The following is a 13,773-nucleotide window of genomic DNA, read 5'->3' as shown; positions in this document are numbered from 1 at the left end:
CTGTAAATCTCTCATTGCAGGGTATTACATCCTTCAAGCCCAACGAGAAGTCCACTTAACACTTTAGCCAATGTAAATAGAGGGAGATAAAAGCTCTGCCGACTTCAAAGCGGGCCCTCGCTTGCAAACATCAAAACGCAAGAGAGAAAACAATCTGTCATTTATGTCGGATATAAAAGTTTGAAGGACATTAATCCCCTTGATGACTGTTTGCCACAAGCAGTCCAGGCAGGCTGAGTGGGGGGGTGTAGACCTAGAAGAAAACCAAGGATGGGGACTGGGAGTTTGTGAATCAGGTTTCTCAATGTAGCTAAACATGTGCTTTATGTTCTCATTATTTACCAACTGCACTTATTGAATTGTAATCAGTGGCACAGATATGCATTAAGGCAGGGGCCCGGGGCCCCTTACAGGGGAGAACATGTTCTTTTTAAATGCCATTGGACCTATTTGTATTCTACTCATATTTCAGACCTGTTTGATAGTATAAACAGAAATACCTTTCAATTTAAATCATGTTAATACCACTTTGTCTTGCCCTGATATTCAGGGTGATTTGTAATCGGATGTCGTCTTACCTTGGCTGGATTCATGGCTTCATTCGATCACACCCGAAGACGCATTTCGGCCTCTCGTCGCTGTTCTCAATAAAATCAAACTCGATATAACTGTCGTCATATTTTCTCAATTTAGCTAGTTTCGGCTTAGCATCACTTGACGATGTGGACTGACTCAAATATTTCTCCATGCTCGCCAGCTAACTAGCTGGCTAATAAGCTAAGCTAAACTAAGCAGCAGGAACAGTTCGTTGTGCCCTCAGTGAAGTGACTGATTCATGACAGATTGACGTGATGTGTCACAATCCTATCAGAGTTTCTATAGAGTGCTGCAGGGATGACGTATTGTTTTAGGCCAACCCAAAAGTTTGAATTCTCCCGGGTTCCCTCGACAAAGAGCCAATGGGATTTTTCCATTGGGTTTGGATTATTGCAGAAAATAAGCTCTGTGGCAAACAAACGTTTATGATACATTTTGTTCAGCAAGATAATATTCACAAATCAACACTTAAAGCGTAAATGAAATTGCCAGAAGTAAAAAGCTAACTTTAGGCTATAAACGAACTACACCACGGTCACATGAGCATGAGTTTACACGACGAGGCTGTAAAGGAGGATGAGTCGGTGTGATGGCGTTTAGTAGTCTCATTTAGCCACTTGTTAGCATCCGCCTTTTTTAAAGACACGTAAAGGCTTCAAAATTCACGAGTGGGATATTAACTGACTTATTTCAGGCATCTAACTAAAAGCCCATTGACTTCCAGATGAGGGAACCAGAAGTGCTAAAATGCTAACTAATTTCCAGGTGTTAGGGCTCATTCCTGGACACAATATGCTTGTTTTATTTGTGCAAATTGTCCCCACCTGTAGATATGTACTTTTTAATGATACAGCACAATTTATAGCAAATTATTTTTGCGGACCCCCTGGCAGAGCGCCACCCCAGACCCCACTTTGGGAATCACTCCATTAAGGAGTCTATTGGTCTGAAGTGCACTGGATCCCCTGCTTGCAAACCCGTACTTAAAAAATAAGTTATATTAGTATAGTTCTTTTAAACTTAAAATAAGAGAGTATGCTTTCAGTTTACTTTTTATGTACTTATCAGAGGTATACTTAACAAAATTGTACCTAAGTATACTCAGCTTATACCAACAAGCATACACAAAAGTCTAAGTGTACTTGGCAAGTGTACAGAAGAGTCCCAGTATACTTGGCTTCTACTAAAAAGTACAGAAAAGTATAAGTTTGGCTAAGTACTATAAGTTAACTTAAAGAAAACTTGTAAAGTGTATTTTCGTAAACTAAAAAGTGGGCTACAAGTATATAACTAATAAACAGTATACCTATAAGTTCACTTGTAGTATAGTTCATATTATAGTTGCAGTACAAAATACAACTTGGATGTAAACTACTAAGTTTACTACACTTACATTTAAAGTATACTTTTATAAACTAAAAAGGGGGCCAATTTAGTCCTAAGTATTGAAATAGTACACTTAAAAGTATCGATATCAGTATACTTATTACATAAAGTATACTTGGGGAATATACTTGAACTATTCTTCTTTTTTGTAAGGGAACTAAGAATCTCACACAGATTCTTCACTGTCTCATTACATTATTTAATAAATGTTCACCTCCAATAATTAATTAACAAAGCTCCAATTAGATTTTGAATTAGCCGAGTAGAGTTCAAATGGGACTTGTTGTGCTTTACACTGCATACATATAAGATCATTTGTCTGGTGCCTGTCTGCTGCTACTACTCAGCACTTAAAGGATTTTGAGGTGATTACCTTCATGATTACTCTTATTAAAAGGTGCAGAAACAACGCGAGGTCTGCACTGTAAAGTTTAAACAATGCAAGCTTGTCTTTTGGTTGTTGATTAATGTATTAAACCTAATTGAGCGGTAAGCTTGTCCTTAGATGGCAGTGAAACAAGCCTGTCCTCAAAACAAGCAGCAAGCTGATGTGTGTGTGTGTGGGTGTGGTTTGGTTTGGCATATTTAGCCATGTGATTTATTTGGCGCCGTCATATTTTCCACACAAGTCTATTAGAAAGCTGACAGTCGTAGATGCTCAACTGTGAGCTTGTAACAGCTGTTCATCATCGATCAGCACATTGTTGGCATGTCCAAGCACTGCTTTTACTTACAAGACATACATATTAATATTCTAAACCAAAATCTCTACATTTTCTTCTGGTTTTCAGAATAAAATATAAATCATAATAAAACATTGTTCTCATATCTTTCTCAATACTAAAGCACATTTCTGCTGATTCTTCAAACCAATAAGCCATGGCACACTTCAACCCCCCGCTTGGCATCCTGATGAGGCCTATCAACGCCTCTGAGATGTAAAACACAGCCTCTCCAGGCTCATTGTTTAATTAATTATTTGATCTAATTATTGAGAGGAGGTTCCAGTATGCCGCCTTGATTGGCCGAGACATGTTTCCGGCTGCAAAACACCCACCAGCGGCACACCTGTGGCTGAATCACAGTGAATTTCAATGCAACTCACACTGATGGAAAACTGCCACTCACGCAGGTAATTATACACTCCTGTTTGTGTCACCTAGCAACTGCAGTGTTTTGATATGCAACAGCCTATTGTTCATCTGTACAGTAGCTTATTATTGCATTTAATCATTATTTCTTAAATTACAAAAGTATAATGATGTAATGTTCCCTGCACTTTTCAAAGTGTTTTACAGATGTTCTCACAGCTTTTTCTACACTGCTGTAGTTTAACGCCTACTATTTAAATTAAAATATAAATAAGCAATGTATTATATGTTGTTGTATTTGGAGATGACACATTAAATCAGTATATTTTCTAATGTTTTCTTTGTAACTACAGGGGAAAAGCTGAGCTGGAACTTGAGGGGGAGATGCAGCTTGCTGTTTGAAGTGAAGACAAAAGGTGAAGGTGCAAACTTTTTTTCCCCCCTTTCTCATGCAATGTCCTCCATGCCCACAAGGGAGAGTTGTTAGTCAACAGATGAACCAAGCATTTGCATATTAGAATAGTTCATATGCTACACTTATGACTGCAGCTTCAATACAACATTCATTTTGCCACTTTTATTTATCCATTTTTAATGAACTTGTGACCAATCAAATGAATTAATAATCTTTGAATGCACTCTGTCAGCATTTAGGACATAAACAAGAAAGACACATGTGAGCAGACCTATAAATAGCTATAGGGATTAATGGTTATGAGAGCAATATTTATGAATGGAGACAATACAACATAATTCAAAGTGTGTGTTGTCCGCAAAATAAAACCCCTGAACTTTGAGTCTTTGGGGACAAACACACAAACACCTCAGTGACTGTGAAACAAAATCCACCAAATCTCTGTAAGCTCTTCAGACAGAAGGCTGTCAGTCAACTTTGACACATGTTTTTGTTGTTTTTTCCTCTTAAAATTTAGGGGAGTAAATAGACTATAAATAGCATCTGTAAGAGGATAATAATTTATGTACTTCTGCCATACATATAATCATAATTCCATTATCCACTGCTGCTGTTATAATTACAAGTCTTTAATGCACTAACTTTTTTTTAAATATGTGCATATCATCTGTCACTGTCAATATAAATGCTATATACATACAGTATATATAGACATGTATACATGTACATATTGTACATAAACATCCATCCAGTATTTATTTATTTGTGCTATTTGTATTGTTTACACTTAAAGAACACATTTTTATTTTATTCTTATTTTATTGTTGGCTGTTGGTGCTATATATTTATATATTTATACTTATACATATTTTTTCACTACGTGTGTACATAACAATCCGGTCTATCCCTCACCTTATTTGTCCAGCTTTGATGTCCTTGTCCCTAGCTGTTTTCATTTCTATTTCTGTGTAAGTACACTTAAAGAGACGCATAAATCCAGAGTTAAATTCCTTGTATGTACTGTTTGTACTTAGCAAATAAAAACTGATTCTGATATGTCAACTAATTGAGCATCATTAAAAATAGCAGAAGCACCGGATCATTATGTTGATTTGATACTAGGGTATTTTCAGGGAAGAAACTGAACATATTCAGTCACCAGACTATAAACACCACACTCACTATAAACTTTCTTCTTTTAGAGGACCTCTAAAGACATTATTGCAAACTGCTTTTACTATTAATATTTGTTTTGACCTGCATCCCATAGTGGTTTTCATCCTTTAAAACCCAATCAATAATAGTTAGAAAAGCTCTCTTTCTCTCCCCTTCTTGCTCTCTTTCTCCCGGGAGATAGAGAAAGTCAAGTGCCATATAAATAAAAAGGTCTTGCCAGAGGCACTTACTCTGCAATCTCCTGAAAATTGTGTCTTAGCTCAGCCAGTCCACTCAAGTCACATTGGAGAATGGGCTCCAAATCAAAGCCAGAATCGCGAAGCCCTGCAGTCATTAGAAAGATAGGGGAGTGAGGAACACATAATAATGATCCATTAGCTCTCTCCCCTTGCATATTCTCAAGATCTGCCTCTTATGGTAAGATAAATCAGCTTACTGGCATGACTGAAACCGAGAACATAAGCACACGTTCTTCCCTTTCTCTGCTTTTCAGCTCCTCTTTGTTATTCACATGGAGGATTCCACAATTGCATGGAAATCAACACTATTATGGTGGAGAAATTTGATGAAACATTCTTAGGCCCCAATGTTGTGCCTGTCTGCCTTGATGATCATAACAAGTGAAGGAACGGTGTGCTTCCTCGTGCCACGAGCGCTGTGCATGGCGATTATGGTTGCAATAACAATGACAACATTCATCTTTTTGAGGCGAGGGGTTTTATTGGCTCTCTGTATCAATACTAGAAAAGGTAGCAGGCAGAAGTGATCCTCGCTTGGCCGCTCTGTCTGTCTGTCTTTCTGCTGCTTTGCTTCCTCTGGTTCTAATTTAGTTGTCCTAATCATAAAAGCATCAGCGAGCTGCTGTTGCGGAGTAAACCAAGAGGTGAAACGTGCCCCTAAAAATTCCATTTTCACTCAAGTGGACCAACACAACAAGGAACATGCAGCAGACAGAGACAGACTTCTCAGCTGCCAGATCAAATGGCAGAGAGGCTGATTATTAGAGGCAGACAACAAACAGTCCCTGCTGATATGTGTGTTTCGTTGTGGTCGTCCAGCGAGCACGCAAGGTGAGGTGTACTCTGACATGTGTGGATCAACTTGGGGTGAACGAATGCCAGCTTATCTTTTGACCTTTACAGACTAAACACCCTGATGTGCCGGTGTTACACTGAAATTTGTGACCACCAATATCTGAGAGCCAGCAACACACGAGGTCACCATTTCTGATGGCTGACATCAGAAAGGGACCCCACTGTACCTATCTGTTACTTTACTTTTAGAATTTTGTGAATATATCTTTAAATTAAAAATATTATTTATGTTTTTTAACAATTTTGTTTTGTGTGTTTTCTGTCATGTATTTGCCTAATTTATTATGCAGGTACATTGGGGCCACAGTTTCTGATGGCTGACATCATGAAAGTGACCCCACTACCTATCTTTTACTTTTCTTCTAGAGTTTTGTGAATATATCTTTAAATTAAAAATATTCAAATACATTTATGTTTTTCAACAATTGTGTTTTGTGTGTTTTCTGTCATGTATTTGTCTCATTTATTATGCAGGTACAGTGGGGTCACATTTTCTGATGGCTGACATCGCTACCTATCTTTTACTTTTCTTTTAGAGTTTTGTGAATACATCTTCAAATTAAAAATATGAATTTATGTTTTAGGTATTTGCCTCATTTATTATGCAGGTACACTGGGGTCACATTTTCTGACAACAGCCATCAGAAAGTGACCCAACTACCTATCTTTTACTTTTCTTTTTTTAAGAGTTTTGTGAATATATCTTTAAATAAAAAATATGAATATACATTTATGTTTTTTTAACAATTTTGTGTGTTTTCAGTCACGTATTTGCCTCATTTATTATGCAGGTACAGTGGGGTCACATTTTCTGACCACAACCATCAGAAATGGTGACCTCATGTGTTGCTGGCCACACATGTCTTTGGTCACAGATTTCGGTGTTACACCAGATCGGTGGAAGCTGACATTTTGCGTGTTTTTGAGCCCATATATACCTTTTGGGCCAGGGGGTCGACTGGATGCGGTCTCTCCATCCTCTAAACTGGCAGACCCTCTGACAGCATATAATTTGAGTCATCAGTCTGTATTTTGGACGCAGCAGCAGATGTTTCCCCATGTCAGCATGCAGGCCCCCTGTCTGACAAAGCAAGATGGAGAACCCTCCCTTCTTCTTTTAAAGTGTTGCACATGAGTCTCCATCTCTCCTTTCCTTCCCTCTGCCCACACCAAACCTCCAGACCTCCGGCATCCCGTGGGACACCGTCCCGTGTCCAATCCTGGTGGTGGGAAAAACATATTTGAATCGATGCGTCCTGAACACCAAATGGAGAAACACACACTGGAAACAAAAGGCAGCTAGTTATTGTATTTTTGCGGTTTGGCTTGATGACTCATTTATCCTGAAACATGGACTGGATCCCCTCTGAAAGGCCGGTAAAAGACACTAATGGAAGGTGATTAATAGGCAACTGGGGTAAATGATTGCTATGATACTGGTATCATCACTGATGTAATGGGAGTGAAATGGCCATGACGCATATTCCTTTTTTTATTGTATCATTTTACGTGGGCGTGAACAAGAAAAATAGAGCAGAAATCATGGATTTTTATTATTTATTTATATTTATTCTAAACTAGATATATAGCTGGTAATGAATTAATTTGTTTTGCTGGGAATGAACTGTTAAAACTTCCTCCATATTAATTAGACAACTGTTTTTATATATATATAATACCAGACCTGCTTTTTAGATGATTTTTTTTTAGAAGTTTTTTTAATTATAAATAATGTTGATGAATAATAATATTGAGAATAATTTTGATGATATTTTACTGGGGGCCAAGCATGTGTGAAATGGTTTTCAAGACAGATAAAAAGAAAGACATACCTGCAAATAAGGCAGAAATAAAGAGCAACGCTGCTCTGGTCTCTCTTCAGCGGGGGAAATATTTAATTTAACTTAACTTCGTTATTTTGTTCTCGCTTTTACCGTGTTAAATTGTGTCAAATATTTTATTGTGTTTTAGGAGATTTATAATAAATTCAGATAATCTTTAGGAGTAGAAATTTAGGCAGGACATTCTAATATTTTAATACAATAAAAACATTTTAATATTATTCAATAACAATTCCAAATGTATCACTGAAATAAAGAAAATGCGAAATAAAGAAAAAAAAACAATCTTGTAAAATAACGTTAGAAATCGTGTTAAGAAACTATCCACTCTTTGTTTTGTATATGTATTTTTTTAAATATATATATCGTGTTGTCAAAATCCCAAACAGGCCCTGGACTAGTGCGTGATGTCTGGAGCGCTAATTAGAGCTGACATGTTTTCAAACTCCCCTCAGGAGCGACCTGCAGAAACTGTTTCAAAGAAAAACCATCCTCACATCCTCACATGCAATATTTCCTCCCCTCGCCGGCAAATGAGTCCGGGTGGAGGAAAATTGCAGGGGTCATTAGACCAAAAAAAAAAAGGCCTAAAAGTGTGACAGTTTTCTTTGGGCAATCTTTGAACCGCGCCAAAGGGATGTTATTGTATCAATTTGACTTGATAGACCCAATTAGGCTGTTAGGCTTTTAACTCCTCAAACGGATTTTGTGCTAAAACGCTTTTGATTCTTCACATCAAAGTTTGACTCAAACAAAATGTTCATTTTGCTTTTGACAAGATCCATGTCCTTTATATTTTATAATTGTCTAACAATTCAAATGAATAATAATAAAGAAAAAACACATTTTATTTGATATAGAATTGGATACATAAATATTTTTAGGGTTATAAATGGAGTTTAAGTGGAAAAAAAGGGAATCCTACCTCGGCTTGTATAAAAGGATCTCACAAAGTGAGCATAAATCACTTCTGCATGGCGCTGGAGACCGAAACGGAAATATTTGCCCGCCACTGCATGGCGCTAGGGAACTGCAGGACACTTTCACTCATATTTTGACAGGCTAGGCTACTGTATCCTATATAATAATATTATTAATAATATTAATAATAATATTATTATTAATAATAATAATTTAAAACATTATACCAACAAGACCAAATCATTTAAAAAAATATAAATGTCGACATAAAATAATAATAGATAGGCCTACAGTAATTTAGAAAAACTTTAACGTATTCACACATTCATATATTAATTTGAAAGGATTTATATTCATCACTGAACTTTCTTTACATGCAACATTTTTCCAGTCAAATAAAAAGAATTATAAAAAAGTAGGTATATATATATGAATTTTCTTGTGTTGGATTTCTTCCTTGAAAATATATGAATGTTCAATGTCAACGAAACAAATGTGTTAATCCCGTTATAGGTCACACGTGTATAGTTCAAAATTAGGCTAAATATAAAAATGCAATTTATTGAATTTCACAATGCGTTTAAAGTTTAATTATTAGTGAATAACGATACAAAAAGGCCCGTTTATTGCAGTCGCGTTCATACAACCAATCACTTCTGAATATCCAGGTTATTAAAGAGGTTATTTTTGATAAGGCATAAAAAAAAATGAAATTAAGAATACACGCCTGCTGTCCTGCATTAAAGTTAAGGTGTTAAAGTGTAAATGTTCTTACTCTATCGGGTTCAGGCCTGCTGTCTCTCTCTCTGTCTCTGTCTGTTTCTGTCTCTGCTCCATGGAGACACAGTGCTGTGTGCGTGCTGCCTACATGACGCTGCTGCAGCTTACTGTATGGCTCACACACACACACAAACACACACACACACAGACACGCACACACACACACACACACACACACACACACACACACAGACACACACTCACACACTCACACACTAACATAACATACACAACATCAAAGATCTCCTGCAAAAAAGACAAGATAATCATCCAGCCCACTGTGTTTCCTCATTGCAGACATACCAGGTTGTTTTCCAGGTTACAGTAGCCTCCTGCTGTCCTCCGCCCTCTCTCTGCACTGCTACTGCTGAGAGCTGAGTAGTATGGATCAGTAAGAGTCATACAAACAACATCAAGTGAAAGAAAGCTCCCTCCAACAGTTTGACATTGTCACTGTGTGGACAGGGTGTTTGCATTATCACGGATTTAAATGGAGGGCTTGTTTCCAGTAGAAATAACATCAGGGCCAGTCAGAATAACAATCACTGCAAAGCTATCAGAAGATGAGGTGTAACAGCTTTCACTTCAACTTCAGCAATAAGAAGAATAACTCCAGGGAAATATACAAGAAAAAAAATATATATAAAAGTCAATTGATAAAAAAAAAAGAAGTATTAATTATTCAGAACAATAGCAAAAAAGTTGGAAACATGATGTGACAGTGTTTATGCTCACATCTGGTCAACAATATAGTTCATAATTAACCCAGAAAATATAAGTTTTAAAATGTTTTGTTGGAAATAATTATTTTAAAGAGAAGTGGAATAACTCTTTTGGCATCATAAAGTAGTTCATAGATAGATAGATAGATAGATAGATAAATATATAGATAGATAGATAGATACATACATACATACATACATACATACATACAGTATACATACATACCACTATGTTTTTTTTTTATATTTATATGTATTATTTATTCAAATACGTGTTTGCAGACACTTCATGTAAGTCTGCTTAATATAAAATATGCTTGATTTAAAAAAAGCATTCATTATGTTAATGTATAGGTTAATATATTTGGTCTTTTTGGGGGGGAAGTTTCGTCACTGTATGAAGGTAATATAGAGTTGGTGGGGGGTTTGTTCTTGCCAATGAAATTGAGCAGATGTAAACAAGTTTATTCCAGTAAACACTAAAATGTTTGGTAGAAGGGAAGATCTTATGGAGAGTTTTACATATGTGAGATTACATAGAACAAGTATTGTGATAGACATAACCAACTGTATACAGCTCAAAGTTTCTGCGTGAGCTTGCTTTGCTTTTTTTTATTGCGGCTTTTTATTTGAACTGGAAAATATTTGCTGGTTAATTATGACAGATATTGCATGATCATTTGCATGACTGTGGTGCGTTCACAGAATATTATGACTGGTGTAACAAACTCTCCTGTCTAAACATGCTCTGCCTGTGATGGATGAATCATGTCCTAAACTATTACATACCCCGTTCAGGAGGAATCTCACGTTTCATTAAGTCTTTACAGATAAATGCATGTCATTGCAAAAACGCATGCAAACAGTCAGCAGCTGAACCAAGTGATGGCAAGTGTGTGATAAGTGTGCAAATGCAACGACAGCCGATGGCGTCTCGTGTTCGGCTTGACAGGGAAGGAGCTGTGTTGCTTGTTGTTTTCAGGCTTTTCTGTCTACGTCTGTGTTAGCTGATGAACAAGGTGATGAAATACCTGCGACAGGCAACACAGATACACACGTTTGTCACCATGGACAACCATATACAGACTGAACATGTGTCTTAGCAGGCACACACACGAATATACATTAAAAAAAACTATAGTCATGCATGTGAATAAAAGTACCACAGAAGAAGAAATGTGCACACATTCAGGTGACCTTGGGGAAGAAAAAACAAAACAAAGAAGCACATTAAAACATTATATAACAGGACTAATTAATCTGTCAACCTCTCAATTTCTCTCCCCTTATCTGACCCACAAATCAACCAATGCATCCTCAGTCCCCCACAAAGAACGTTTTATCTGCTCTGTGTTTTTGCTTCAAGCTGCTGGGATCATGTCTGGGGACGAGACCCCCTCCTCCTTAAGAGAGCAGCCTTGTTTGGGACTGTCAGTCAGTCAGGAAAAAAGCCCTCCTTGTTCTGTCCGTTCCGCTCATATCATCACCCAACACTCCCACTCCCCCCAGAACTTCCACTCCCAAAAAGCGTCTCCAAATCTGATTATTCTTGTGTTTCATCAGGTTGAGAGATTTGGCCGATGGCGTATTGGCATTTGACTTCTGATTTATCCTCTCTCTCTCTTTCCCTCTCAGCTGCAAATGGCGTTCTGCAGCTGGCAGCAATTCCATGAGTAGTATCCGTTTCATTAAATCCTATGCAGAGCATATTGAAGTTTTTCCATTTTGCCAATTTGTTTAGGCGCCACCGATAAATTTCACCACTCTTTGGTGGCTGAAACATGTTTATGGAGTTTGTTTGTTTTACAGGCTTTATCTCTCTGCTTCCTTACTAACGACTGACATAAGCAAGAAAACCTTGTCAGGGCAGCTAAACCCTTCTGTGACTGGCTGCCATTTGATGCACAAATGTAATTGTTTGCGTGCTCAGAGACTTGAATAACTTTGTGACCTAAATTGCTCCCCTAATTTAGAGCCATTACTGGAAACTACTCCTCCATGCTGACAGTATGGCCACCCCTGCCTTTATGCCATCTCAGTGCCACACCTCCACACCACTTCCATTAGCTGCCAAGAGGAGTAGATGAGTTCTTAGAAGATGAGAAGCAGATCTAAAGTGACAGCCAAATGGAAAGTCTTAGACACACTTGAAGACACGGACCACAGCGGAAGAAAAGGAAGAAAAACACTCCTTCCACTTCCATCCATGAAATTCAACTATTTATGTGCTTTGGTGAGTTTTTAAAATCATATTTTGAAAAAAGTAATCCCTCTCCTCTTTGTCATCACTGGTTGGCATTGTATATGTCTGGATGTACAATGGAGAAGGTATCTTAACGGAGCCCCGTCTCTCAAACATTACATTCATATACAAATAATTTGCTGCACAAGTATGTTTCATAGGGCACATTGCCACTTGGATTACAGTTTTTAACTGCAAACTGGCAACACCAAATCTTTATATAGAGGAAAAGTCCCTTCCCTTCCGGTGGACCCCATGGGACCTTATTTTGGAAAAAATAACAACGGTGGTCAACGGCGAGAGACAAATATTTTTTTGATCCCGTTTGAATTTCGTCATGAATGAATTATATGATGTCACCTCAGTCTCCAGTGCTTTGGACACCCAGTCGACCTTTGACCTCCTTGCTATGTCTTCTCTGAGGTATAGGAATGTTGTGTAAAAAAATCCAAACGTAATCGAAGCGACAATGTCTTTCTCCAAAATGTATTTGGAAAAGTAAATTAGTGCGGAATCAACATTTTTAGTATAAAGATAAGGTTGCTCATTCAGTGGATCACCAAAATCACTGTTGGTTCCTGTGTGTGTGTGTTTGAATGTGACATTGTGTGTGTGAGCATCTGTGCGGATTCACGTTCACGTTTGCCTGAGAAGGCCGAACACCGTCCTCATTACTTCACACTTCAATATTCACTTTTTCCCAACAAAGCAACAAGCTTTTATGTGACCCGCTGTCTGTCCTCTCCCCTCATCTTTTATGACAAACCTTCATCGGCCTCCATCAGCAGTCCCACTGATCAAAGACACTGACTTTACAACTAAATTTAGCACCTGCCACCACTGTGTCAAAAGAGTATGCATTATGTTTGTTTCCTGATTTGTGTACGTGCAAGTGTAGGTGAGTGTGTTCGGTACTAGTTTGTGTGTATGTGTGTTTGTGCTTATTGATGATACACACACACATACAGTCATTGTGTTTTCTGTGTGGCCCAAATTGCATCTTCACACTGTTGCAGCAGCTCAAGCCATGGTACACATCACCATCAAAGAAGAGCTGCTAGATTTCTGTTGATTTAAATGAATACTTTAACATCTATACCCATTACATGTGACTTTGTATTTCTGAAGCTAGGTTCATATAGCAGTGTGTAAAACGGAGTTGTGAATCATCTTTCTTATCTTTTGTCTGGAATCACATGAAGCTAAATTAATGATCCACAAAAGTGTTTGTTTGTGGAAGTGTCACTTGAACCTGTGATATGCAGAGCTCCTATGAACTTGGCCTCCATTGCCATGTAAATGCTGCTGCTCACTTCCCTGGTTGCCACGGCAGCCAACCTAAACCAATTCATGGATCGACAATATATATATGAGCCGAACAGAGCCTGAGTGTGATGAGGGAAATTGAGGACAGGTAGCAGGAAAGTCAGTTCTTTAGTTGTCCAAAATAAAATGGGAGTACACTTTTTTAGTAATTTCCAAATATTGTTTTTTACTGTTAATCTCTA

This window comes from Sebastes fasciatus, chromosome 19, assembly GCF_043250625.1.
Source record: "Sebastes fasciatus isolate fSebFas1 chromosome 19, fSebFas1.pri, whole genome shotgun sequence".
Classification (NCBI taxonomy): Eukaryota; Metazoa; Chordata; class Actinopteri; order Perciformes; family Sebastidae; genus Sebastes; species Sebastes fasciatus.
Note: the sequence above shows the minus strand (reverse complement) of the source record.